Here is a 25,698-nt window from a genome sequence, read left to right as displayed (position 1 = left end):
GGATGCTCTACCGGAGCCGCGGGACCAGCAGACCCTCCGCAGGCACGCCTCCGGGAGGTCCACTGGAGCAGTCTGCCGCCCTCCCAATTCCTGGTGCCCTAGGCGACCGCCTAGGTCGCCTAAATGGAAGTGCCGGCCCTGTCTATAGTAGATGCGATAAATCGACTGCTGAGCGCTCTCCCGTAGACTCTGGTACTCCAGAACAAGAAACAGAAGCGGGGTTGACGAGCGAGCATCAGCTGTCGACTTACCGCACTGAAGACATCACGGTAAATAGATCTAAGTACGTTGACCTCAGCATACGCTATTCACGTAGCTGAAGTTGCGTAACTTAGATCAACCCCATGCTGTAGGGTAGATAAGCCCTTATTGTAGTTTATGCCCTGACACTTCTGATCAGAACAAGATCTGGAATAGACCCCAGGCACTGTTTTATTGTTCTACACCAGTGACTGGAAACCTTTGGCATGGAGCCCATCAGGGAAATCTGCTGAAGGGCTGGGATGGTTTGTTTACCTGTGGCATCTGCAGGTTCAGCCGATCGCAACTCTCACTGGCACCACATATTTTTTTTCTTACCTCAAACAGATTACTAACCAATGTCCTTATCTTGAAACCACTAACAAACTTGAATGATATTATGCAGATGAGAAGTTTGGACAGCTCGCCTGTGTTATAAATTACTCAAGTGCAAAAGTGTTTGCAGTTGAAAAATTTCTAGAAATTAATCACTAAAAACTATAATTAAAAAGAATACTTATTTGCATTTTAATACCACTTTTCCAGTTACACTCCTCCTCCGAGTGTAATGTAGAGTCACCGTCAGGCTCAGGTCTTGCTGAGGCTGCTGTTCTCACATGCCTCCTTTCATGGATGGCTCTTTAAGCAACGGGTGTGGCTTGAGCTTCTGGCGATCGCCTCGGTTGGGCTTTCGGCGCGGACAGTTGCGCCTCAGGCGGGACCCAGCAGCGCACCCGCAAGGTCTTTCCGGAGTTGTAGTCCACTCAACCTTCCCCATGATGGCGGCATCGGAGCCTGAGAACTACATGTCCCACAGTGCTATGCGTCGGGGGCCCTGGCGCCCGGGAGGCCGCTGTCTCTCACTGTGGCAAGGCGGCTAGTTCAAGTTGCCATAGCGGCGAGGTGGGGAGGAAGCTGAGCCGAGTTGGGCGGTTGGAGCCGGCAGGGTAGGGGTGCCCTGATGCTGAGGTCTCTCGCGAGGTGAGGAGGGGGCTCGGCCCCTGGCGTGTTGGGCCTGGGTGGCTCCGGAGTAGGACCCGGGGGCGGGGGCCAAGTGGCCGGAGCCCAGGGGAGCTGCTGGGAGCCACTGTAGGGGCTGGGCCCCGGGAGGGCCTGTGGGGCAGTGTATGGGGGCGATGTCTGTCCTGTGGGGAACTACAGTGTTGTGTTTAGAAAGCTGGCCTTGAGCTGCACAGAGGAAACCACAGTTGCCAGCTTTCACGGGGTAAATAAGCACCCTGACTGTCACGATAAGCTAAAAATCAAGGTAATCCAATTTCAAAATAAGGCCAAAACAAGCCAGTCCTTAAGAACCCCAACCCTCTCTGTGTCTAGATCTCCCCGGCATGCAATCTGGGAATATATTGGGCCCACTATGTGCACCGCCTTTCCCCTGCTTGCTCAGAGCCGACTGAAAAAAAAAAAAAAAAAAAGAGAGAAGCCAAACAAGCAATAAACTACATGCCAAAAACTAGCCAGTAAGCAACTCACAAGCCAATTAAGCCGAAAACAAACTTAATTTCTGTGGGTTTTTTCCGTGGGTTTGTCATGTCTGGAGGAAATGTTCTACCCTGGTGTCGAAAGATACAGCGTCTGTGTGTTGGGTAATGGAATGAAGTAGGCAGAACCCAAACTTTAAGTGCTACCAATATGCTTAGCCTTGGTCAGAGCACATAAATGATAGTATCATACACCCCTTTGTCCCCACAAAGAGTTTACAACAGGGATTGGCAACCTTTGGCATGTGGCTCCCCAGGGTAAGCACCCTGGCGGGCCGGGCTGGTTGTTTACCTGCTGCATGCCCAGGTTCGGCCGATCGCGGCTCCCACTGGTGGCGGTTTGCCACTCAAGGACAATTGGGGTGGCGGGAAGCAGCGGCCAGTGCATCCCTCAGCCTGTGCTCCTTCCTGCAGCCCCCATTGGCCTGGGACGGTGAACCGTGGCCAGCGGGAGCCACGATCGGCTGAACTTGCATATGCGACAGGTAAACAAACTGGTGGAGGAAGAGAGAGACGGGGAAGGGGCGGCTAGCTTCAAGAAACATTTTGGCAAATATCTCTTCTGGCTTTCATCCTGTTTCAGCATATATTTGTACTCTTAATTACCTTGTTTTTTAGTAATTTTTATAAGTATTCTCATTGGGGAGTTGAAATTAGAGACTATCATAACCATATTAAAAATTAGGATGTCAGTTCTACAAACAATGAATCTCTTTTAAGCATGAAAGTGCTTGCACTTCCTCTTAGCATGCTTATTTGAATAAAGAGGAAGCTTGAAAGCTATATGAAAATCTAGTAGAAAATTGTTTTTCTGTCAGATGAAATGTCCTCCTTCCGTCATTTTTTGTTTATTTAGCACTTTATTTACTAGTCTCCTTTCAGCATTGCAGCCATTGCATTTTTTAGCAAACCTCTTGTTGGACAGCTAAAAATAAATTGCTTAACTGTCTATTAGGTAAATCTTCATTTCTTTTATGCTACTTCTAGGGTTGTTTCTTTTTTCTTGACTTCATTTGATGGAGACACTTATTGGAACTTTAGTTTGTTTTTAGCAAATTAACTGCAGTGCTGTTCAGCATTACTTTTATTTCAGAGTTTAAAAATTCAGTAAAAATAAAACAACTACGCTGTTGGAAAAAGCTTCTGTGCCAGTTTAAATATCTGAGTCAAAGAGCCCAAAGGTGACTGTTCCGGGGCACTTAGGCAAGGTATAATTTCTGCTCCACTTTGTCCGAGTCTCTCCTCCCTTCCCACTCAAAAAGGTACATTGCAAGAGGAAAGTCAGCTGCTTATAAGGACTGGCAGGAATCAGGGCACCAAGTGTTACTTTTTGTTTAGAAACAATCTTGCTTATAGAAGTTAGAGGTAGAAAAGATCTTACTCCCGGAAGAATTCTGTGCAAAAAAATTAAAAACTCTGTGCATAATATTTTAAAATTCTGCAAAATTCTGTGTATTTTATTTATCAAAATAACACAATATAATCACTCCAGTTTCAATTATTTTGGTAATTTATTTAAAAATACCTGTCAGCAAGTATGTCTGTAACAATACAGACAACAAAAAAAGATTCAGGATCTGTTTTTTGACAAACAGTTTCCCTACTAGGCATATTAATACAAAACTTTGAGTAATCATTCATTTAAGCTACAACACAGAAGTGTATGCCTGCATCTCTCAGAAGCAGTGCAAAGGCTTGGAGGAGTCAGGGGTAATGGCTGAGCTAAGGGAGAGTGAAGTAATTGCAGAGAATGAGCCTGGGAGTGAATCTGGTGGTTTGTTGGGTGTACTTGGGAGAAGTTTGGAACAGGGTTTTTTTAGGGGGAAGGGATTGTTAGGCAGTTGGGGAGCCTCCCTCATGCAGAACTTGTCTGACCCCTAGCCTCTTCCATTCAGTCAGGCACATCTGCACCTATCACCATGTGTCCCTGCATCCCCCTTCTGTCCCATCCCCATGTGTCCTTGCACCCAGACTCAGCCACTCCTTACCTCCATCCTCATGTGGTCCAGCACCCCAACTGAGCAACCCTTTGCCCAACCCCATCCCCATCCCCACATGGCCCTGCACTCCCCCTCCCATTCAGCCCTGCTCCAGTCTATCTGCCTCTCTAGCCCTTGTGAACTCAGGTCTTTGACGCTCCCGACCCCCCAGCAGTCCTGTGTGCCCCATTCTGTGTCCCATCCTCCTCCCCCCATCCTGTTCCTCCTCACTTAGCCCCATGGGCAGGGCACTGTGAGGAACGCACCCTCTCCTCTTCCCTATCACTGGCTGCTACTGCCGGTGAGCAGGTTGCTCTCTGTTCTGGTGCCACAGCAGCCCCTGGGTGGTGAAAGGTGTAACTTTAATGCCTCTCCGGCAGAATATATTTTCTACAGAGGAAAAAAAAATCTGCTGGGGAAATGAATTCTGTACTTGTGAAGTGGTGCAGAATTCCCACAGCAGTAAGATCTGTTAGATCATACAGTCCATTTCCCTGCTAATAAAATGTTTGTTCCCTTTTAGTACACTTTGTAGTATTTTGTCCTGCCTAATTTTAAATATTTCAAATTATTGAATTTTTTCCACTAGCTGAGGAAAGGTGAGGAGATTACTACCTGAATGCTGACCCTTGACTGTAGTCGGGACTTTTTGTCTATCATATCAGCCTTTAGTTCAGTGATGCCCAAACTTTTCCTGTCACACCCCACCCCCCCTTACCAGTAATGGAATCTGTCCACATTCTCACCCCCCTCTTCCCTCTATTACTGAGCAACCAAGGCTTCCTCAGCTTGCGCTGAAGGTGGAGCCGGGGGCAGAACTGGGGATGGAGGAGAGCTGTGGCTGGGTCCAGAGCTGGGCTGGGGTGCAGCTGGGTGTGAAGCAGAGCTGCAGCTCGGGTGAAGCGGGGCTGGGGTGGAGCAGGGCTGGGTGTCACTCCCTTCCCCACCCACTGTGGGAGCTGACCTGTTTGAGGACCACTGCTTTGGCTGGTATGTTGTTGATAAACTTAAAGCCTCCCCATAGGGATTGCCATACTAATGGCCTGTCTAGTTCAAGATCCCTTCTCAGATATCTGTCAGTACCAGATAGTTCAGAGGAAAATGAAGAAAATTAAATGGGCAATTATGGAATAACCTGCCCATGAGGGAATTTTCTTCCTTTCACCATCATTTTAGAAGTTGGCATATGCCCTTAAGTAAGAGTGCTTATATTCCTTACAAACTTGTTTTGTTATTTCTATCTAATGTACCTGTGGATGTTTTCATTAGCCGTATGATTATTCAGTTCTCCTTTTCTGAATTGCCTGATATGTTGTAGCAAGGAGTGCTGTGCTTGTTTCTTGTACTTATTTAGGCCATGTCTATATGTACAGTGCTGCACTGGTGCAGCTGTACTGGTACAGCTATACCAATGGAGCGCGTGTGGTGAAAATGCTCTGTGCCAACAGGAGCGGCGTAAGCTATGTCGGTGTTAGAAGTTCTCCTGCAGACATAAGCATTTATGTTCACAGCTCTATGTCAGTGTAACATATGTCGCTAGGGTGTGTGGAATATTCACTCTTCTGAATGACATAAATTTTGCCAATATAGGCTGTAGTGTAGACATAGTCTTAGGTGAGTACTGTGTGAATATTTAATATACTAATGCATTTGTGCAAGACTAGTGTGGCATGAACTACTATGGTGTGTATGTGTATGGGGGGGTTGTTACTTCAATAAGTAGAAATTAGTAGCTTAATTACACTAAAGTGAAGTCTACACTATAAGCTAAGGGGATGATTTCTCTGCTTGTGTACACATACTTACTTGTTCTAGCATGGGTATAAATAGCAGTGTAATCATGGGAGGGCAGGTAGTGGCAGCGGATGCATGACTGAGCTGTGCAGAGACAAACCTGCCTGAAACCAGTGGATATGTACTTGACACATCTCAGCTGTGCCTCTGCTGCAGCTGCGCTGTTATTGATATTTGTGCTAGCTCTCGTTGAGCTACCACAAGTATGTGTACACCAGCAGGGTAATCTGCCTCCTTGCTCATAGTGTAGGTATAGCCTAAATGAATATGGGAACATAGTTTCTCTTCATCCTCTCCCCCCCAGTCCTCCTTGAAGGAATGCTGTCAAATGACTCTTAAAATATTTCCAACATTGTCTCTTGATTCCCTCCAATCCACCCTGCCCTTAGGTGTTCTTAAAATTAGATAGTTTTAGAGTTTTAGAAAAGTAATTTTCCCTAGCGTTGAAGATAAACAATCAGAGCTGCTATTATTTTTGGACCAAGATATTGGAAATAAATGTGATGGTGGAGAAAGAAGAACATGGGGCAAGAATTAGGCTCTGTTAACTTGCACCTCTGCAGCCAGGGAAGCTCCACTGAGGTGAAAGGCTAAATTTTTCTAGTTATCTTATAGGATATTTCTGTTCTGTATAACAGTCCTTTTGAGCCAAATGGAAAACATGCTTATTTGATCTTGCATTCCCAAATAACAATACATAGCACATCATCTTATGTACTTAAAAATAATAAAGAAAACAATTCTAATCACATGCATCTCTTTCCCCTCTGGAAGGGAAGAGCAAATAAATTACATGTGGCAAACACAGATCAAATAGGATTTGTATTAAACAGGCAGCTGTCAGATAATGCGCTGAATTTTAGACCTGATCTTTTCACTCTTACCAATGAGCCCCATCTATTTTTGTCACTCGATGCAGAAAAAGCTTGTGGCAGAGTAAATTGACAGTTCTTAAAAGATACTTTATATACATTTGGCTTAGGCCGTGAATTTCAAAATTGGATTTCCATCTTGTATTCCAAACCATATACTGCTGTAAGAGTAAAAGGATATCAGAAAAAAATTCTCCTCCTTTAGATGCACACACCATGGATGCCCATTGTCTCATGTTCTTTTTGCCAGGGTAATGGAGTAATTCATCTTCTAGTTGATAAGAAATAATCCTTGTATAAGGAGAATTACAGAAAGAAACAGGGAACACAAATTAGCCTTACCCAGATGATGTCATGGTATTTGTTATAAATCCAGCTCACACACTACTAGATTTGAAAGAGAAAATCTTAAAAATTTTTCAAAGTGTCTGGATTTAGTATAAACTATGACAAGTGAGACCTCTTGGGCATAGGTATGGGCTATGATCTACTGAAAGATATCAAAGATAAATACGAACACAAATGGGTAGCTACTTCAGTAAGATATCTGGCAATCCACATTTCTGAAAGATGGCAAAACTTATATGCTTTTGATTAAAAATATCAAGAGATCTGAAAAATTGGTCAAAATATGAATTGTATCGGTTAAGGTGAGTATTTTACCCTGAATTAACTTCCTTTTCCAAATGCTCCTGGTTTTAGTCCCTGGGAATTTGTTAAATCAGTGATAATCCATGATAAACAAATTCATTTGGGCAGATAAGAAATCCAGCGTTAACCAATCTGCTTTACAAAGGCTGTGGCAAAGGAAGGATTGGCTCTAGCAAACATTAAACACTGTTATCAAGCTAGTCAGATCACAAACCTGATGTACTGTATCATACTAAACACTAATCAGGACTGGCTAGAGATAGAACAAGCTCATTATTGTGCAATCAAAGTACACATGATTCCCGTGGATAAAGAAATCCTATAAGGCCAAAATCAGTATATAGCCGCCCTTTTATGAAAGCAACCATAGAAACTTGGGGTAGCTTTCTAAATAATTTAAGTTCATACCCCTTATCTCTTGTAACCTCAATAAAAACCTGGAAGTTTTAACATTTGGGAACTTACCGGTACTGGTACTTACTAGTAAAAGACACCAAAATTCCAGTATATAAATACCTGCAATTGAGACTTTTCAACCCATCCCTATGAAAAAGCAAACCTAAGCAGAAAATTGATGCAATTTGAAAAACTACATCCACAAAACACAAAGGTTTGCTTCCCATTCTGTACAAAGTAATCTCTGTTACTTACAGGAAACAACTATGTTCATGAAAAGATGAAAAATTGGTGTAGGAATAGATGCCAAAACTGAGGAATGGGAGAACATATGGAGCAATGGTCCCCACACCTTAATGAACACATTAATAAAAGAAAACCTTGTTACCATTTTTTATCAATGTTACCTAGCTCCTCTTAAAATTAAACAAATTTATGGTGCAGGGATGGGTAAATGCTGAAGAAAATGTAATGAAATGGAAGGATTTATCCAAAATGCCCCCAAATTAAGACATTTTGAAATGCAGTTGGATGCAGCATAAAGGAGATAACAGTGTCAGCTGTCACATATTTTTATTATCAGACATTAGTATTTTTATTAAATTGTCCTGAAAACTCTGCATCTTGCACAAGCTATGGAGAATTGATCATTTATCTATTAGTTCCTGCTAAAATTACTATAGCAAGGTGGTGGAAGAAGAGTGAGTCTGCTAAATCTATTGATGAGTATAAAAAAAATCTGGAAAATTCTGGTAATAGAAGAATTAACTCAGTTTTTACAGGGGAGAAGGAAAAAAAGATAACTACTTAAGAAACCTGCCAGAATGTTTTGGAGTTTGCTGAAGAGGGCAATGCCTGCCACCAAACCTGATGGTTTGAGAATTTTTTTGTGACTACCAAGGAAGGGAAAAACCCTTTCAAACATAGTAAAAGTTAAACTCAAAATAAAGGCATTAAAATAGGAAGAAGAAGGAGAAAATCTTAATATTGTAGAGTTTTTGATTGGATAGCTAATAAATAGATTACACATCTCAATGTCAGAAAAACAGAAATTTGGACCTAAATATGAGATGAAAGACTTTAATTGACACTGAACTGAAAGTACAGAAGAGAAAGATGAAGAGTAGAAAAGCATCAATGAATATATGTGATCAATATCACAAAGTTGAAGAAAATGACTAGTAACAGGTTTTGTCAGTACAACTTTACAGACTTCCATAGGCCAATCAATAACTGTGTACATGTGCGTATAATAATAAGTTTACCTCTGTTAAAATTTGTTTTACAATTTAATAAGATTTCTGTTATAAAAGAATGGATCTATTAACAAAATAAAAAAGAGAAGAGATCATATATGGTAGATATAAACCCTTATAAACTTGTATTCTGTAAAATGTTCCTATATTTGAACACAGCTGTGAAAAATCAAGTTTGCTAAAACAATACTGACCATGACTTTGTGATCAGTGTAGACTAGTAAATCTTTCTGAGCACTGTTTCAGTTAATTGTGATTAAGTCCTAGAATGTAAGGTTGAATGTGGTTTTGTTCTAATGTATACTAATTGCAAATTTGTGATTAGTATAGTTTTGGTGTCAACAGTTTTCAAACAGTGAAATTTTTGTAGCAATATGTTTATCCTTCTTTGGAAGGTGCTTAGATACCATGGTAATCTGGTGTATAAAAACCAAAATAGCACAGAGATTGGTCAGTGAATTTTCCCCACCTACTAGAGGCAGAGATTGGATTGCCCTGTGACTTTCAGGCTGCATGAAATTGTGGCTTCTCAGGTAGTCATATTTTTACTTATGACTAACACCAGTCCTGTAAACAAAGCCATTCATGTGCACTGCGGTAATTGTAGTACACCTATACCCCGATATAACGCTGTCCTCAGGAGCTAAAAAATCTTACCTCCTCATAGGTGAAACCGTGTTATATTGAACTTGCTTTGATCTGCCGGAGCGCACAGCCGTGCCCCCCAGAGTGCTGCTTTACCGCATTATATCCAAATTCATGTTATATTGGGGCAGAGGTGTATATGCAATCTTGATGCTACTCCAGTTGATATCAATAAAATAAGATTGAGCCCTGTGTAAGAGCCACTTAATTTGCAGGATTTGCGGGAAATAACGTGTGTAGATTTTAAAAAATATCTTTCTGCAACAATTATATGTGGGTTTTTACTCAGACTAGTTTGGGTGGAATCCAGAGGATAAGACTATACACCTTTCAAGATAAGTATATTTTCCAGGTTAACTTGACACATGCAGTGTCTCTTGGTTAACTGTGTGCACACACTGGACAGAATTGCATATAGCTGTCTTGAAGGCTGGTTATGAAGCTTACAGTGATAGAGATTTGTTTTTAAATAAATTATATGGTAGTGACCATAACCTGCTCAGAAGATACTAACCTGTCACGGTAGGAAAGAATTCATTCTTGTTGCTTTCTCCATCTAAGCCTCATCAGTATTCTGACCACTGTGCTATATGTTATAGATAATACTAAGATTTTATCATGGTTGTTTTTAGTAAAAGACATGGGCAGTAAACAAAAATTCATGGAGCCTGGACCTGTCTGCTACTTTGCTAAAAATATCCAGGGGGCAGGGCTAGCTTTGGGAGAGGAATGGAGTCCCATGGCAGGGGGGCCAACTGACCGAGCCCTCTGCCATGGTGGGGGGCATAGCCCAGACTCTAGTGGCCTCAGAGGAGCACGCAGCCACGGGAGACACATAATCCCGCTCCAGAGCTGGCCCAGCTACATAACATGGGTGTCCGGTCCCAACTGCAGCCCCCTTCAAGCCCAGGCTGCAGCGGGATGGGGGCACACGGCCCTGGAAGGTGCAAGGGGGGGGCGCGTGGCCCCAGCTGTAGCCCCTGGAGAAAGCTATGGGGCTGGGGCATGCGGCCCTGCCAAACCCCCACCAAGCCCAGGACTTGGGACACCGTGGGGTTGGGGTGGACGGCTCCGGTTGCAGCCCTCGCCACGCCCACAGGGCTGGGGTGCATGGACTCTGCCAAGCCCAGGACGCTGCGGGGCTAGGGCGCATGGCCCCGGCTGCAGCCCCCAGCAGAAGCCGCGGGGCTGAGGTGAACAGTCTCGGCTGCAGCACCCAGCCAAGCCTGGGACCCTGTGGGCCTGGGGCGCATGTCCCCCGCCAAGTCCAGGAGTCAGAACTCTGCGAGGCTGGATCGTGTGGCCCCATTTTCTGCGAGGCTGGATCGTGTGGCCCCAGCTGCAGCCTCTAGTGGAAACTGCGGGCTGAGGCACAGGGCCCCACCTGCAGCCCCTGCCAAGCCTGGGAAGCCATGGGGCTGAGGCGTGCGGGCCCTGGCAGAAGCCATGGGGCTGGGGCTGGGGCTGCAGGGTCCTGGTTCCAGCCAGCCTCAGCAGGGCAGGCACACGCAGTCCTGCCTCCTCATGAAGCCCTAGAAGTCGTGGAGGTCTGATAAAATCATGGATTCCATGACTAAATCATAGCCTTAGTTATAGATTTTTTTTATGTGCCTTTAATTTATTGATATCAGGTATTGCTTTAAGTCTCTTTTTTCCCTCCATCAAACTAGATTTTTCCCTTGCCCCCTGTTTTTGGTACTGGTTTTTTTTTTTGCATTTTTTTGATTCCTATTATGTCTGCAGTTTACTTCCAATCATTGAACAGTGGTGAAGGGATAAGAAGGCACACTTGATTCTTTTCAACACTGAGGAAGTATATCTATTCAAAACCTGAGACGGGCTACGTAACTTTTTGTGCCTCAGTTTCCCCATCTGTAAAATCATCACAGCTATCTTGCTAGGCTTAATTACTGTTTTTAAAGTGCTTCGACATACTTGACGGAAGATGCTGTGGAAGTACAGTGTGTTATTGGTCTCCAAAAGATATTTAGTTTTCAGTGTACTTGGAAGAATTCTAAAAGTGCCTCTTGCTTAGCAAAATGTAGAGCTGTTGTGGTACTGGGCCAGCCTTGTAAAATGACTTTTGTCGTGAATAGTGTCCTTAGGAGTATTAAGTACAGAAGAATCTCTTTGAAGCTAAAATCAACAAATGTATTTAATTAACGTTATTAGTTTGGAGCTGTTTACTTGGAGATAGAAAGTCACAGCATTCAGAGACCCTAAGAGTATGTCTACAGTGCAATTAAAAACCTGTGACTGGCCTGTGTCAGCTGACTCGGGCTTTTGCGATTTGGGTTAAAGGGCTGTTTAATTGTAGTGTAGACATTCAGGCTTGGATTGGAGCCTGGGCTCTAGGACTCTGTTGGGGGACAGGGTCTAAGAGCTCGGGCTGCATCTCAAGCTGGAACGTATACACTGCAGTTAAACAGCCTTTTAGCCCAAGCATGGCAAGCCCAAGTCAGCTGGCATGGGCCAGCTGCAAGTGTCTAACTGCAGTGTAGACATGCCTGAAATGTTTTCTTCTGAGGTGATTAACATGCAGGTAGCCAGTGTTTGTAACATATGACTCCGGTAGTTAACTCTTGTCTTATGTCATCTTGCAAATCATAATTTTAAATTTTCTGATGAATCAATGAGTTGCAGTCTTCCATACCTGCATTTATGTCATTATAATGAAGATAATTCCCTTTAAGTCAAATAAAAAATCATGTGGACCTTGCAGGTTTCCAGCACACACTGTAGGTGTTTGTTACACTCTTGTACTCACCATATAGGGTTGTTTATCTTGGCTTGATGATAACTCACTAACATTAATGACATATCAATTTACTTTTGCAGAGGACTGCCTCATTTAATTTTATTAAGACTTTCCCATGAGTGTTCATGCCACTAAATACCAACTATTAGCATGGGATAAGGTAGGTAAGTATTATCTTTTATTGGACGAACTTTTGCAAGCTTTTGAGCTTAGCAGTACACTGCTTCAGGTATAGGGAAAGTAACCAGAGTGTCCAAGCTAAATACAAGCTGGAGCAAATTGTTATGCGTAAGAGGTTCACACATGCTGTAGATGACCACTTACAATGAAGTGGGCAAGTAAGAATTAACAGGCAGTAGAGTGTGTTACAAATCGTTGTAATGAGCCATAAAACCAGTATCTCAGTTAAGTCCATGGTTATGTCTGTCATAAACAGATAGCTAAGGGTTAATGTCTCTTTCACCTGAAGCACCTGACCAGAGGACCAATCAGGAAACCGGATTTTTTCAACTTTGGGTGGAGGGAATTGAGTGTCTCAGTCTTTGTCTGCCTGCCTGCTTTCTCTGAGCTTTGGAGAAGTAGCTCTACTTTCTAGTCTTCTGTTTCTAAGTGTAAGGACAAAGAGATCAGATAGTAAGTTCTATGGTTTCTTTTCTTTGGTATTTGCATGAATATAAGTGCTGGAGTGCTTTGATTTGTATTCTTTTTGAATAAGGCTGTTTATTCAATATTCTTTTAAGCAATTGACCCTGTGTTGTATCATCTTAATACAGAGAGAACATTTGTACTTATTTTTCTTTCTTTTTATATAAAGCTTTCTTTTAAGACCTGTTGGAGTTTTTCTTTACTTCAGGGAAATTGAGTCTGTACTCACCAGGGAATTGGTGGGAGGAAGGAATCGGGGAGATCTGTGTGTTGGATTGCTAGCCTGATTTTTGCATTCCCTCTGGGGGAATAGGAAAGTACTTTTTGTTTCCAGGATTGGGAACAGAGAGGGAGATTCACTCTGTTTGGGTTCACAGAGCTTGTGTCTGTGTATCTCTCCAGGAGCACCTGGAGGGGGGAAGGGAAAAAGGATTATTTCCCTTTGTTGTGAGACTCAAGGGATTTGGGTCTTGGGGTCCCCAGGGAAGGTTTTTCAGGGGGACCAGAGTGCCCCAAAACACTCTAATTTTTTGGGTGGTGGCAGCAAGTACCAGGTCCAAGCTGGTAACTAAGCTTGGAGGTTTTCATGCTAACCCCCATATCTTGGACGCTAAGGTCCAAATCTGGGACTAAGGTTATTACATGAGTGGCAGCTGGTGGGAGATAGACAGAATCCAGAAGCCAGTAGAAATATTACATTTTTCTTTTCTCTGCTAAGGGCTTTTTAGCAGAGAGAAACAGTTGGTTTTAAAAGGGAACCAGAGAGAATTTTTTTTTTCTGCTCTCTCTCGCAGTTTGTGGCTTGCATGTTAAGGGTCTTTTGTCATGCAATAGCCCTCCCATTAGGAGGCAAGTACCAGCACTTATAGGCATGCAAATAAAGTGGTTTTTCTGGTTTCCCTTCATTGAACATTAGCTAGAGAGAGAAAAGGAAAAAAGCACTGTTGCTAGGCAGACTCCAGGAGGCAACAGAACCTGCAGTTCAGAAGATAAACACCGGAGGGCACCCCAACACAAGAAAACAGGAACCATGACTTCTAAGGCAAAAATTGACGCCGAAGAACAAATCAAAGAAGCTGAACACAGGCGACAACTGGAAATAAAACAAAAAGAGATGGAGATGAAAGAAAGAGAAGAACAGATCAAAGAGGCAGCCTACCAAAGAGAACAGGCAGCCTACCAAAGAGAACAGGCAGCCAAAGAGGCAGCCAAGGAGGCAGCACACAAAAGAAAACTAGAAGAAGAAGAGGTGGCCTACCGAAGGAAACAAGCAGAAGAAGAGTTGGCCCACCGCCGAGAAATGGAAAAGCACCAAAAAGAAATGGAAAAACAACAAAAAGAGAATGAAGAGAAGGAAAAACAGAGAAAACATGAACTGGAGTTGGCAAAAGCTGGGCTGCATGTGCCAGCCAACCCTAACAACCCGGCGCCAATTATTGCTCCACAGCACAGGAAATTTCCCACCTACAAGGCAGGTGATAACACCGAGGCCTTCTTGGAAAATTTTGAAAGAGCCTGTCTTGGGTACAGCATTCCCGAAGACCAGTACATGGTAGAATTGAGGTCACAGCTCAGTGGACCTTTAGCAGAGGTGGCAGCTGAAATGCCTAAGCACCAAATGAATGACTATAAACTTTTCCTAACCAAGGCCAGATACAGGATGGGGATAACCCCAGATCATGCCCGTCGGCGCTTCAGAACCCAAAAGTGGAAACCAGAGGTGTCATTTCCCAAACACGCCTACTACATTGCAAAAAACTATGAGGCCTGGCTAACAGGAAACAACATTCAAACCTTGGAAGAACTGAACCTCCTCATACAAATGGAGCAGTTCTTGGATGGTGTTCCTGAAGACATCACGCGGTACATACAAGATGGAAACCCCAAGAATATCGCTGAGGCGGGGGAGATTGGAGCCAAATGGATGGAACTGGCAGAAAGCAAGAAAGCTACTGTCAAGGGGAACGATTACCCCAGGGGGCACACAGACCATAAACCCTACAACCGAGGACAGCCAAAGACCCCACATACCACCCAAGTAAAGCCACAGATACCCTACCCTTCAACCTCACCAGTCTCCAGTAACTCACCTCGGCCCAGTGACCCATCAGATGGAAGATGCTTTAAGTGTAATGAACTGGGACATATCAAGGCCAAGTGTCCCAAGAACACCATGCGAGTGCAATTCATTACACCACCATCACACCAAAGATCCCCAGGCCCGGATGCCTCTCAAATACCCTTGGAGCGAAGGGAAAATTTGAGAGTGGGCGGAAAGAAGGTTACTGCGTGGAGAGACACGGGGGCACAAGTGTCAGCTATCCACCAATCCTTCGTTGACCCCAAATTCATCAACCCAAAGGCCAAAGTTACAATTTACCCCTTCATGTCACAAGCTGTAGACTTGCCTACAGCTCAACTGCCTGTCCAGTACAAAGGCTGGTCAGGAATGTGGACTTTTGCAGTCTATGACAATTATCCTATCCCCATGCTACTGGGGGAAGACTTGGCCAACCAGGTGAGGCGGGCCAAGAGAGTGGGAATGGTTACACGTAGCCAAACCAGGCAAGCTTCCAGACCCATTCCTGTTCCTGAACCGTCCACAGAGGCCCCGTCTGTGTTACCAGAGACCCAGACAGAGGTAGAGGACCCGGATTCCATGCCTACCACTGAAACAGCCACAGCATCTCCAGTCCCAGGCCCGGAACTGGAACAGCAACCAGCACCAGCAAGTGCAACTACATCTTCAAACTCAACGCCAGAGGGCGCCAGCGAGCCAAAACTGGCAGAAGCAACAGACAGCCATACCCAAAAGGCTCAGCCAGAGCCTGAAATACCCTCAGGTGCACCAGCGGAGAGCGGTTCACCAGCAACGGAAACAACCCTATCACCTACATCGCTTCCAGAGGGACCAAGCCCAAGTCCACAGTCTGAGGAAGAACTGGTGACCCCAGCCTCAAGGGAACAGTTCCAGGCTGAGCAGGAAGCGGATGACAGCCTTCAGAAAGCTTGGGCGGCGGCACGGAGCACCCCACCGCCTCTCAGCTCTTCTAATCGATCCCGGTTTGTTATAGACCAAGGACTTTTGTACAAGGAAATTCTTTCTGGTGGACACCGGGAAGAATGGCAGCCGCAAAAACAGTTGGTGGTTCCAACTAAGTACCGGGGGAAGCTCTTAAGCTTAGCCCATGATCATCCCAGTGGCCATGCTGGGGTGAACAGAACCAAGGACCGGTTGGGGAAGTCCTTCCACTGGGAGGGGATGGGCAAGGACGTTGCCAAGTATGTCCGGTCTTGTGAGGTATGCCAAAGAGTGGGTAAGCCTCAAGACCAGGTCAAGGCCCCTCTCCAGCCACTCCCCATAATTGAGGTCCCATTTCAGCGAGTAGCTGTGGATATTCTGGGCCTTTTCCCAAAAAAGACGCCCAGAGGAAAGCAGTACGTACTGACTTTAGTGGACTTTGCTACCCGATGGCCAGAAGCAGTCGCTCTAGGCAACACCAGGGCTAACACTGTGTGCCTGGCCCTAACAGACATCTTTGCCAGGGTAGGTTGGCCCTCTGACATCCTTACAGATTCAGGGTCTAATTTCCTGGCAGGGACCATGGAAAAACTGTGGGAAACTCATGGGGTGAATCACTTGGTTGCCACCCCGTACCACCATCAAACCAATGGCCTGGTGGAAAGGTTCAATGGAACTTTGGGGGCCATGATACGAAAATTCATCAACGAATTCTCCAATAATTGGGACCTAGTGTTGCAGCAGTTGCTGTTTGCCTACAGGGCTGTACCACATCCCAGTTTAGGGTTTTCACCATTTGAACTTGTGTATGGTCACGAGGTTAAGGGGCCATTACAGTTGGTGAAGCAGCAATGGGAGGGGTTTACGCCTTCTCCAGGAACTAACATTCTGGACTTTGTAAGCAACCTACAAAGCACCCTCCGACACTCTTTAGCCCTTGCTAGAGAGAACCTAAAGGATGCTCAAGAAGAGCAAAAGGCCTGGTATGACAGACATGCCAGAGATCGGTCCTTCAAGGTAGGAGACCAGGTTATGGTCTTGAAGGCGCAACAGGCCCATAAGATGGAAGCATCATGGGAAGGGCCATTCACGGTCCAAGAGCGCCTGGGAGCTGTAAACTACCTCATAGCATTTCCCAATTCCTCACTAAAGCCTAAAGTGTACCATGTTAATTCTCTCAAGCCTTTCTATTCCAGAGACTTACAGGTTTGTCAGTTTACAGTCCAGGGAGAGGATGCTGAGTGGCCTGACGGTGTCTACTACGACGGGAAAAAAGACGGTGGCGTGGAAGAGGTGAACCTCTCAACCACCCTGGAACGTCTGCAGCGGCAACAAATCAAGGAGCTGTGCACTAGCTTCGCCCCATTGTTCTCAGCCACCCCAGGACAGACTGAACGGGCATACCACTCCATTGATACAGGTAATGCTCACCCAATCAGAACCCCACCTTACCGAGTGTCTCCTCATGCCCAAGCTGCTATAGAACGGGAGATCCAAAACATGCTACAGATGGGTGTAATCCGCCCATCTACCAGTGCATGGGCATCTCCAGTGGTTCTGGTACCCAAACCAGATGGGGAAATACGCTTTTGCGTGGACTACCGTAAGCTAAATGCTGTAACTCGTCCGGACAACTATCCAATGCCACGTACCGATGAGCTATTGGAAAAGTTGGGACGTGCCCATTTCATCTCTACAATAGACTTAACCAAGGGGTACTGGCAAGTACCACTAGATGAACCTGCCAAGGAGAGGTCAGCATTCGTCACCCATGCGGGGGTGTATGAATTCAATGTCCTTCCTTTCGGCCTTCGAAATGCACCCGCCACCTTCCAGAGGCTGGTAGATGGTCTACTAGCTGGACTGGGAGAATTTGCAGTTGCCTACCTCGATGATGTGGCCATTTTTTCAGACTCCTGGCCCGAACACCTACTACACCTGGAAAAGGTCTTTGAGCGCATCAGGCAGGCCGGACTAACTGTTAAGGCCAAAAAGTGTCAAATAGGCCAAAACAGAGTGACTTACCTGGGGCACCAGGTGGGTCGAGGAACCATAAACCCCCTACAGGCCAAGGTGGATGCTATCCAAAAGTGGCCTGTCCCAAAGTCAAAGAAGCAGGTCCAATCCTTCTTAGGCTTGGCCGGATACTACAGGCGATTTGTACCACACTACAGCCAAATCACTGCCCCATTGACCGACCTGACCAAAAAGACCCAGCCAAATGCCGTTAAGTGGACTGATGAGTGTCAAAAGGCCTTTACCCAACTTAAGGCAACGCTCATGTCTGACCCTGTGCTCAGGGCCCCGGACTTTGACAAGCCATTCCTAGTAACAACAGATGCATCTGAGCGTGGTATAGGAGCAGTGCTCATGCAGGAAGCAACAGATCACAACTTCCATCCTGTCGTGTTTCTCAGCAAGAAACTGTCTGAGAGGGAAAGTCACTGGTCAGTCAGTGAAAAGGAATGCTATGCCATTGTGTACGCCCTGGAAAAGCTACGCCCATATGTTTGGGGACGGCGGTTCCAACTACAAACTGACCATGCTGCACTAAAGTGGCTTCATACTGCCAAGGGGAACAACAAGAAACTTCTTCGTTGGAGTTTAGCTCTCCAAGATTTTGATTTTGAAATTCAACACATCACAGGAGCTTCTAACAAAGTAGCTGATGCACTCTCCCGTGAGAGTTTCCCAGAATTCAGTAGTTAAAAAGTGTTCTTAAAATGTAGAAGTCTGTTAGTTATATACTTAGGAGTATATGTAAAGGTGTATGTGTTGTATTAATCTGTTTATTTTCAAGTTCTAGAAGGAAATCGCCGCCAGTGAGCTTCCCCACTGTCTGCAATTTGGGGGGCGTGTCATAAACAGATAGCTAAGGGTTAATGTCTCTTTCACCTGAAGCACCTGACCAGAGGACCAATCAGGAAACCGGATTTTTTCAACTTTGGGTGGAGGGAATTGAGTGTCTCAGTCTTTGTCTGCCTGCCTGCTTTCTCTGAGCTTTGGAGAAGTAGCTCTACTTTCTAGTCTTCTGTTTCTAAGTGTAAGGACAAAGAGATCAGATAGTAAGTTCTATGGTTTCTTTTCTTTGGTATTTGCATGAATATAAGTGCTGGAGTGCTTCGATTTGTATTCTTTTTGAATAAGGCTGTTTATTCAATATTCTTTTAAGCAATTGACCCTGTGTTGTATCATCTTAATACAGAGAGAACATTTGTACTTATTTTTCTTTCTTTTTATATAAAGCTTTCTTTTAAGACCTGTTGGAGTTTTTCTTTACTTCAGGGAAATTGAGTCTGTACTCACCAGGGAATTGGTGGGAGGAAGGAATCGGGGAGATCTGTGTGTTGGATTGCTAGCCTGATTTTTGCATTCCCTCTGGGGGAATAGGAAAGTACTTTTTGTTTCCAGGATTGGGAACAGAGAGGGAGATTCACTCTGTTTGGGTTCACAGAGCTTGTGTCTGTGTATCTCTCCAGGAGCACCTGGAGGGGGGAAGGGAAAAAGGATTATTTCCCTTTGTTGTGAGACTCAAGGGATTTGGGTCTTGGGGTCCCCAGGGAAGGTTTTTCAGGGGGACCAGAGTGCCCCAAAACACTCTAATTTTTTGGGTGGTGGCAGCAAGTACCAGGTCCAAGCTGGTAACTAAGCTTGGAGGTTTTCATGCTAACCCCCATATCTTGGACGCTAAGGTCCAAATCTGGGACTAAGGTTATTACAATGTCGACACTGGAATAGAAGACCCATGGCATGGCCATTGCTGGCCTAGGTCAGCTGACTTGGGCTCACAGGGCTTGAGCTGCAGATCTCAAAATTGTAGTGTAGTTGTTTGGGCTTGAGACGGAGTCCGGGCTTTGAGACACATCACTCTCATAGGGTTTCAGAGTGCGAACTGCAGCCTGAGCTCAAATGTTTACACTTCTTTTGAGACCTTCATCCCAAGACCCATGAGCCCAAGTCAATTGACCTGGGCTCTGAAACTCAGTGCCACAGGTTTTTTATTGCAGTGTAGAAGTACCCTTAGGGTATCTATACGCTACAAAATTAGGTTGAATTTATAGAAGTGTTTTTTTGTTAGAAATCATTTTTATACAGTTGATTATGTGTGTCCCCGCACAAAATGCTCTAAGTGCATTAAGTCGTCGGACTGCCTCCACAGTACCGAGCCTAGTGTCGACTTCTGGAGTGTTGCACTATGGGTAGCCATGAGAAGCTATCTCACAGTTCTCGCAGTCTCTGCTGCCTATTGGAATTCTAGGTTGAGATCACAGTGCCTGATGGGGCAAAAACAGTGTCATGGGTGGTTCTGGGTACATGTCATCAAGCCCTCCTTTCCTTCCCTCTCTCCATGAAAGCAACAGCAGACAATCGTTTCACGCCTTTTTTCCTGGGTTATCTGTGCAGACGCCATGCCACGGCAAGCATGGAGCCCGCTCAGGTCACCGTACGTCTCCTGAATGCTGGCAGACATGGGACTGCATTGCTACACAGCAGCAGCTCATTGCCTTTTGGCAGCAGATGGTGTATTACTACTGGTAACCATTGTCATTGTACTTCTGGGTGCTCTTTTAGCTGACCTCGGTGAGGTTGATCGGGGTGCCTGGGAAGACATGGGAGTGACTCAACCGGATCATTCCCAAGTCTGACTGCACCATCTTCTGCCCAGCACCCAGGAGATGACGGTGGCTAGCAGTCGTACTGCACCGTCTGCTGCCAGCCTAAGATGTGTAAGATAGGTGGAGTGTATCAAAACAAGAAATAGACCAGATTTGTTTTGTATTCATTTGTATTCATTTGCTCCCCCCTCCCTCCTTGAAATCAACGGCCTGCTAAACCCAGGGTTTTGAGTTCAATCCTTGAGGGGGCCATTCTGTGTGATAGTTGTTTGTGTTTCTCCTTGATGTAAAGACACCCACTTTGTTGATTTTAATTCCCTGTAAGCCATGTCATTAGTCGCCCTTCCCTCCATCAGAGCAATAGCAGACAATCGTTTCACGCCTTTTTTCAGTGCAGACACCATAGCACTGGGAACATGGAGCCCACTCAGATCACCACAGCAATTATGAGAACTGTAAACACCAAGTGCATTGTCCTGCACTATATGCAGAACCAGAACTTGCAAAAGCGAAACCAGGTGAGGAGGCGATGGCAGTGCGGTGACGAGAGTGATGAGGACATAGACATGGACATAGACTTCTCACATAGTACAGGCCCCAGCAGTGTGCATGTCATGGTGTTAATGCGGCAGGTTCATGCCGTGGAACACCGATTCTGGGCCCGGGAAACAAGCACAGAGTGGTGGGACTGCATAGTGTTGCAGGTCTGGGACGATTCCCAGTGGCTGCAAAACTTTTGCGTGCGTAAGGGCACTTTCATGGAACTTTGTGACTTGCTTTCCCCTGCCCTGAAGAGCCAGAATATCAAGATGAGAGCAGCCCTCACAGTTGAGAAGTGAGTGGCGATAACCCTGTGGAAGCTTGCAATGCCAGACAGCTACTGGTCAGTCGGGCATCAATTTGGAGTGGGCAAATCTACTGTGGGGGCTGCTGTGATCCAAGTAGCCAATGCAGTCAAAGAGCTGCTGATATCAAGAGTAGTGACTCTGGGAAATGTGCAGGCCATAGTGGATGGCTTTGCTGCAATGGGATTCCCTAACTGTGGTGAGGCTATAGATGGAACCCATATCCCTGTCTTGGCAATGGAGCACCAAGCCAGCAAGTACATAAACCGAAAGGGGTACTTTTCAGTGGTGCTGCAAGCACTGGTAGATCACAGGGGGTGTTTCACCAACATCAATGTGGGACGGCTGGGAAAGGCACATGACGCTCGCATCTTCAGGAACTCTGGTCTGTTTCAAAAGCTGCAGCAAGGGACTTTCTTCCCAGACTAGAAAATAACTGTTAGGGATGTTGAAATGCGTATAGTTATCCTTGGGGACCCAGCCTATCCCTTAATGCCATGACTCGTGAAGCCATACACAGGCAGCCTGGACAGTAGTCAGGAGCTGTTCAACTATAGGCTGAGTAAGTGCAGAATGGTGGCAGAATGTGCATTTGGACGTTTAAGATCGCACTGGCACAGTTTACTGACTCGGATAGACCTCAGCGAAACCAATATTCCCATTGTTATTACTGCTTGCTGTGCGCTCCGCAATATCTCTGAGAGTAAGGGGGAGACGTTTATGGCAGGGTGGGAGGTTGAGGCAAATTGCCTGGCTGCTGATTACGCGCAGCCAGACAGCAGGGCAGTTAGAAGAGTACAGGAGGGTGCGGTGCGCATCAGAGAAGCTTTGAAAACCAGTTTCATGACTGGCCAGGCTACGGTGTGAAAGTTCTGTTTGTTTCTCCTTGATGAAACCTCCCCCTCCCTGCCCTTGTTTCACTCTACTTCCCTGTACGCTAACCACCCTCCCCTCCCCCCTTTACTGTGCTTTCCTGCACTCTGACATTGTCTGCCTCCACCCATTCTGCTGTGCTCTGTTAGTTTGGGAGCTCAGAGAACATTTCATCCCGAGTGTATTTTTTTCGCCTTCTAATCTTCGCTAGCCTCTGGGAAGGAGAAACATATGTAGCTGGTGGAGGAATAAAAAGGGAGAGTGGTAGTTAAAAAGCCACATTTTATTGAACAATAGGTCCACTCTTTCACGGTAAACCTTGCTGTTAACATTACGTAGCACATCTGCTTTCATTACAAGGTCGCATTTTGATGGCTTCATCCCTCCCTGCATCGTGTGGCTAACAGCGGGGAACATTTCTGTTCAGTCACAGGCAAACAGCCCAGCAGGAATGGGCACCTCTGAATGTCCGCTTAATAAAACCACCCTATTTCAACGAGGTGATTGTGAATGATATCACTCTCCTGAGGATAACACAGAGAGCTAAAGAACGGATGTTGTTTGAATGCCAGCAAACACCAGGACCATACGCTGCAATGCTTTGTTCTGCAATGATTCCCGACTGCGTGCTACTGACCTGGTGTGGTATAGTGTCCTACCATGGAGAACAGAATAAGGCTTCCCTCCCCAGAAACCTTTTGCAAAGGCTTTGGGAGTACATCCAGAGAGCTTTATGGAGATGTCCCTGGAGTATTTCTGCTCCATCCCCAGACACGTTAACAGACTTTTCCAGTAGCTGTACTGGCTGCAAATGCCAGGGCAAATTAATCAATAAATACGCTTGCTTTTAAACCATGTCTAATATTTACAAAGGTAGACTCACCAGAGGTTGCTTCTCCCCCTACAGGATCTGGGAGCCCGCCTTGGGTGGGTTCGGGGGTTACTGGCTCCAGGTCCAGGGTGAGAAACATCCTGGCTGTTGGGGAAACCTGTTTCTCCGCTTCCTTGCTGTGAGCTATCTTTAATCTCCTCCACATCATCTTCCTCGTCCCCAAAACCTGCTTCCGTGTCCTTACTCCACTGACGGAGTCAAAGCACAGGGTTGGGGTACTAGTGGCTGCACCCCCTAGAATGGCATGCAACTCTTCATAGAAGTGGCATGTTTGGGTCTGTGACCCGGAGTGGCCGTTCACCTCTCTCTTTTTTTTGGTAGGCTTGCCTGAGCTCCTTAATTTTCATGCAGCACTGCCGCGAGTCCCTATTATAGCCTCGATCCTTCATGCCATTGGAGATTTTTTCAAATGTTTTGGCATTTCGTTTACTGGAATTGGGATCAGCTAGCATGGATTTGTCTCCTTAGACAGCGATCAGATCCCGTACCTCCCGTTTGGTCCATGCTGGAACTCTTTTGCAATTCTGGGACTCCATGGTCACTTCTGCTGATGAGCTCTGCGTGGTCACCTGTGCTGATCAGTTCGCAATGCTGGCCAAACAGGAAATGTTTGTGGGACTTTTCCTGTCTACTTGGCCAGTGTATCTGACTTGAGAGCACTGTCCAGAGTGGTCACAATGGAGCACTCTGAGATAGCTCCCAGAGGCCAATACCGTCGAATTGCATCCACACTACCCCAGATTCGACCCGGCAAGGCTGATTTCAGCACTAATCCTCTTGTCGGAGGTGGAGTAAAGAAATTGATTTTAAGAGCCCTTTAAGTAAAAAAAAAAAAAAAAAAAAAAAAGGGCTTTGTCGTGTGGACGGGTGCAGGATTAAATCGAGGTAACGCTGCTAAATTCGACCTAAAATCGTAGTGTAGACGAGGCCTTAGAGTCTAGCAGAGTTAGGAGTTTAAGTTGCCAGGCTCATCTTTTGAAGGTGTTGGGCTGGTCTCCTCCTTCCTGCTAGCCCTCAATTGCCCATAGTCCACGTTTTAAATGGTCTCCAACAGCATATGTGAACCTCTGAGGCTTAACAACCTGTCTTAGACAGCTGCAGCGGCACAGGAGCCAGCAAACAGAGCTGTAAACAGGGGAGTTTCAGTGAGAGTTCTGTTGGAGGAGGTTGCAGGGGAGACTAAGACAGAGGAACTGACAAGCTAGTTAAGGGATAGGTTGGTGGTCTAGTGCCTGCTGGGGGTTTGTGTTATGTTGACTACTAGGCTTTAGGTGGGAAGGCTATGACTGATACAGAGGTAGCAGTGAAAGACACAATGAGGATGACTGGATGTGGAAGCTGCTGCATGTACATGATCCTGGAGAGGGTGCCTGAAAAGAGTTTTGTCTGCATGAAGTGCCGCCTGATGGAGCTGATGGAAGAAAAGATCCGAGGACCGGAGATGCAGGTGCAAACTCTGGTTGAGTTTAGGAGGGGGTTTGAGCAGATGATGGAGCACAGACATGAGGGGGCTGAAGGGATAAGCTCAGGTGTGCAGATGGAAGCAGGTCCAAAGAATTCGGAGGAGAGACTGCTGGGTAAGGAAAGTGGATGGTGGAAGCATGTGACTAAGAGAATCAGGCAGAGGAAAAGACGGGCCAGTGAAGGAGAAATAGAACTCAGGAACAGGTTTGCGGAGTTGGAAAATGAAGAAGGGGCACAGCAGGTGGCCGCTGAAGGAGAGAGGGCAAGGAAAAAGAGAAGAGCTGATAGTCCTACAAGAGGAGGGGAGGAGTCAATGGAGGCAACACCAAATATGAGCCCCAGGAGGATTGCAAGGGGGAATAGGAATCGAGAGGACTTGCAGCTAGTGGGTGCGGGGGATAGACCGGAGAATCTCACTGTCACCAGGAAAAGGCAGGTCTACATGATTGGAGACTCCTTACTGAGAAGAATAGACAGGCCTGTAACTAGAGCTGATCGGGAGAACAGAAGGGTATGCTGTCTGCCGGGTGCTAAGATACAGGATGTGGACCTGAGGCTGAAAAGGATCCTAGCTGGAGCAGGGAAGAATCCGTTGATTGTCCTTCATGTGGGAACGAATGATACGGCTAGATACTCTCTGGAATGTATCAAAGGAGACTATGCCAGACTGGGGAAGATGCTTAAGGAAATTGAGGCTCAGGTGATCTTCAGTGGGATTCTGCCAGTTCCTAGAGAAGGGCAACAAAGGCGTAACAAGATAATGGCGATCAACAGATGGCTCAGGCAGTGGTGCTATAAGGAGGGCTTTGGGATGTACGGCCATTGGGAAGCATTTACGGACAGAAGACTGTTCTTTCGGGATGGACTTCACCTGAGTAAGGAGGGAAATAGACTTCTAGGATGGAGGCTCGCCGACCTGATTAAGACAGCTTTAAACTAGAAATTTTGGGGAGATGATTGGGAGATGTCCAGGAGATCTCCATGCCGGAATTTAACCTTGAGAGGGAAGTAAACCAAGTAAGAAGGGATACAGTCGTGGACAGAAGAATTGGCATAAGGACGAAGGGTAGTGTAGATAGCAGACTAACAGGTGATGCTGTTGGTAGAATGTCTGTGCCTAACAGGGTAAAGAATGTGAGTGAAGCCAAACGGCAAAAATTAAGATGTCTGTACACTAATGCGAGGAGTCTAGGGAACAAAATGGAGGAACTAGAGCTGCTGGTGCAGGAAGTGAAACCGGATATTATAGGG

At 45.8% G+C, this 25,698-nt stretch overlaps 1 protein-coding gene across 6 annotated transcripts in view; it reads left to right on the top strand.

The window, feature by feature from the left end:
- Window positions 1-1,083: 1,083 nt before the first annotated feature.
- The window catches only part of CEP128 (centrosomal protein 128), a 418,732-nt gene continuing 394,117 nt past the window's right edge, over window positions 1,084-25,698 (top strand). For all 6 annotated transcript variants that reach the window (XM_050953220.1, XM_050953223.1, XM_050953224.1 and 3 more), the window contains exon 1: window positions 1,084-1,221. The gene's annotated coding sequence lies outside the window, so the exon portion shown is untranslated. The remainder of the gene's footprint in view (window positions 1,222-25,698) is intronic.

The sequence above is a fragment of the Gopherus flavomarginatus genome, chromosome 5, assembly GCF_025201925.1.
Source record: "Gopherus flavomarginatus isolate rGopFla2 chromosome 5, rGopFla2.mat.asm, whole genome shotgun sequence".
Taxonomy (NCBI): domain Eukaryota; kingdom Metazoa; phylum Chordata; order Testudines; family Testudinidae; genus Gopherus; species Gopherus flavomarginatus.
This window is presented reverse-complemented; position numbering and strand designations above follow the sequence as displayed.